Source organism: Folsomia candida, unplaced genomic scaffold (assembly GCF_002217175.1).
Source record: "Folsomia candida strain VU population unplaced genomic scaffold, ASM221717v1 Fcan01_Sc010, whole genome shotgun sequence".
In the NCBI taxonomy this organism is placed as follows: Eukaryota; Metazoa; Arthropoda; class Collembola; order Entomobryomorpha; family Isotomidae; genus Folsomia; species Folsomia candida.
In genome coordinates, this window is record NW_019091202.1 from 4,197,490 (window position 1) to 4,201,316 (window position 3,827).

Consider the following 3,827-nt stretch of genomic DNA (forward strand, 5'->3'; position numbering starts at 1 on the left):
AATAATTACTAATCTAATAAATTCAACTTGGACAAATACAGTAAGTAATGTATACATTTGCTTGATACTTGAATATTTTAATGGCTCATTGGTCAAGTCGTAACTATTCCTGTGTCAATTATTAATGATGCAATTTGTAATTTATTGCTTATTTGTAGAGATAAAAACCAATTTTAAAATTTTAGATCCAATCAAACAGCGATAAGGAGCCTACAACTTGTTCTGCTAGATCCTGATGAAATCCTGAATGTCCTTAGTAAAATCATTAACTTATCATTATTCCTTGTCGCAGAATGCCCCATTTTTGCATTTTGACCACTTTTGGCCACTTTTGACCATTTGCCACCTTTTTTGGTAAGTGGTCAAAAGCCACTTTTAGCCGCTTTTGACTGGCGGTCTCGCCAATCCGGTTATTGCCAAGCGAAACACTGCAAACACATTTTGACACGTTTCAGGGGAGACAAGATCCCATTCTTTATTTACCTAGAACTTTCCAAAGCCCAACCAAAGTTCATGACTACCTCTTGAAAATGCTTTGTTTCAGGCATCCAAACCCGAAAAAATCCATCTGACCCGTGCCAGATTTCTGAATATGGACCTCGGAATAAGATGTCCAGCTCATTTCGATTTTTTTGTTTAAATCTTGTGCGTCATAATGGGTAAACTCCGCAATATATAAAAATGTTGTGTTGTGACGACTGCAAACTTTGTCGAGCTCCCCAAAGAAAAACCCTAATGATCAATGGGGTTTTTGTGGGTTTTTCCGGGTTTTTTTAAGGATTTTGAGGCAGATTGAAACAAAATCTACAAAAACCCACAAAAACCCACAAAAACCCCGGAAAAACCCACGGGGTTGGGTTTTTATACAAAAACCCCTGGGTTTTCCGAACCCTGGTAGTTACCACCATGCAGAACGCGCATATGAAAATTATATATATTTTATTATTTTGAGTGCGGAAGAAAACCCTGTAAAGCGTTGAAAACAAATGCGTATAAATTATGAATACATTTCATCAAGCAAATGGTAACATTGGTAACCAAGCACGAAACTAAAGTATACACATATCGAAGCATCTTATTTCTACTTAAACAAATCGCCCAGCAATGTTTAACTGTGTTAAGGTTTGTCTTGTCCAAGATACCAACAAACAAGGCATCCACTTCGTTACAATATTTTAAAATCTTTACAAAATCGAAAATGTGGCCTTCAAGTTGCAAAGGTTTAAATATTATTTCCGTGTTCCTTTCACTACAGCTAAAATTTATCCAATGCAAGGCTGCCCCGAGTGCTAGCATACCTGAACTTCTGGCAACATCGGAATCTTGCTTAGTACAGGTTATTTACGACAAAATCGGCGACGATTTGCTTCAACCCGTCAGCTCTCTTAATTTGCATCCAATCTTTCTAATTCCTTCAAAACTTTTTGGCAATCGAGTAATACCTGCAATTGATTTACGCGGAATCCGAGATTCAGAATGCAAAATCAGTTTTATTGTCTATGAGTATTACTTTCCTGGAAATCTAAATTTACTTCAGCCAAACCCTGGATTCTGGATGGAAGCTGCAGACTATCAATTCAAGACCACTATTAACGCTCTCTCCAACCCTCATGCGCATAAAAATGTCTACAAAATTTTGATATCTGGACTAAAAACAGTAAAACTTCAAAAAATCTTTGAGTACCCGTATTTTGCTTCAACTAGACACACATGCAACTTAGGGATCTTATTCATTGCTCGAAATCAAACTCTGAATCTCTGCGTTCAACCGATCGGCAGTAGCTCAAAGAATATTTTTACGATGAGGTGTAAACAACCAGGAAATGGAAATATTGCGAAATTGTTCAGAGATCTACACTCCATTCCAATTCTGTGGAGATTAGATTCATATACACGTATGCATATCGAAGAAAGTTACCACGAAGATATAGATTTTGATAAACTAACCTTCTATGCTAACCCTTTCAATCGATTGCAGAACTTCCTGTTTATAAACATCTATTTCAGTCCGTGTTTCGTAAAGCCAACGCAAGCCTACATTTTTATTCTAACCAAGACACCCACGGTTTGGCAAGGTTGGGGCTTTCGCACATGGATAGTGCGGAGACAATGCATGGTAAAAAGTGGTACGCAACCACGCGACATGTGATATTTAAATTTCAGGGCTACCAGTTTATAACTTGTCATTCTGAGACCTTCATATCGTTTAAATTTTATATAGCGCCTTTTCAACATTTAGTTTGGGGAATGCTTATCGGTTCACTTCTCATGGTTTCACTTGTACTTAGATTGTATATAAGGTTCAAAAATATAAATTCCTACGAGGCTTTTTGTCCTTGGACATTTGTTTTGGCAAATATATTCGAAGAAGCGGTCCACGTTCCTATGCACCTTGAAAAACAACAATTTTACAGGATGGTAGTTGGGGGTTGGATTTTGATGGCCGTTATATTAACGAATTGCTACAATGGATTAATGATTTCCAATTTAAATTCCCCACTTCCAAGGACAAATATCCCTGAAAAATTTCAGGATTTGGTATGCCAAGATGGAGAAATTCTTAAATCATACAGGCAAGGGGCTAATCTAACCGATTGGATTTTACAAACGATAGGTCAATTATTTTCAAAACCTCTTAAGCCTGTTGATTTATCTATATGCTACAAAATATTTTCTGACCCAGATCATAAACATGGTTTTGAGTTTCTAATGTTAGTTGTTGATACGCTTACAAAAATAAGTCTTCGTCAAAGCGAGATAGTCATAAGTTCGAATCTCCATGACTTACCCCCACAGCAATTGATGGAGGACATATGCTTTGACGATATTGTCATCCTCCTCCTTAGCAAGTTAGGGGAGAATTTACTGAACGAAGGAACCTTTAACTTTTTACCTCATATGGGAGTAACATTTGGAAATACGCCACAAGTAAGGACATCAATTACAGATGAGGTTGCCAAGTGTGGAAAATCTGTCCTAGTTGTTGACGCGTTTGAGACATTATTTAAATTTGATGATATGACCAAGCAATATTTTTGGAGAAAATTTTATAAGGGCAAGGATATCTTAAACTTTGCCTTGGTCGGCTGGACATTTGAAGGAGAGGGTAATTCAAAGGTGCCTCAATATTTTCAATCTTTATTCGAATCTGGGATACAAGGCCGTCTAGATTTGGAAATAATGATGAGAAAGTATTCTCGTAATTCGAATTACACCATTCCAAAACGTGAAGACGATTCGGTCCGATTGGGTGGAACGATTTTAACTCTTTTTATACTATACGGGGTCTTAGCTTGTTTATCTGTATTGCTTATTATCTTTGAGTTACGTAACATTTTGCACTGGAGAGTTTTCGCGCGGGTTTTAAAAGTTAAACATGTCTTTAAAATATTTTTTCGAAATGTTTGTCGGCGTTAAACTCCTTGCAGAATGCGATAATTGCATTAGGAACAACTGTATTTATAGTATTAGTAAAGAAATGCATGTATAGTGAGAGATTTATTGACTGTTGCCTTAAACAATAATAAAACAATAATAAAGGCACAATAAAGGACTGACCCCAAAGCTAGCATTTTCCATGGGAATATACTATTGCAGGGACTGTCCGTACTGTAGGGGAAGGGAAATCAGTGCGGGACATTATTTAATTTGTCCTCATTTTTCACCTTTATGGAATCTAGTATGCAAAATTTTAAATATTCCCTCAGACGCCAGAACCTTACGTTCTGTGCAAAGAGGTACTGGGGACAAAATTGTCGATGCCATAATCTTTACGGGTATCTGTTCCGTATATAAGTCATTTGTCCATATTTTAAATGGGTTTTCTG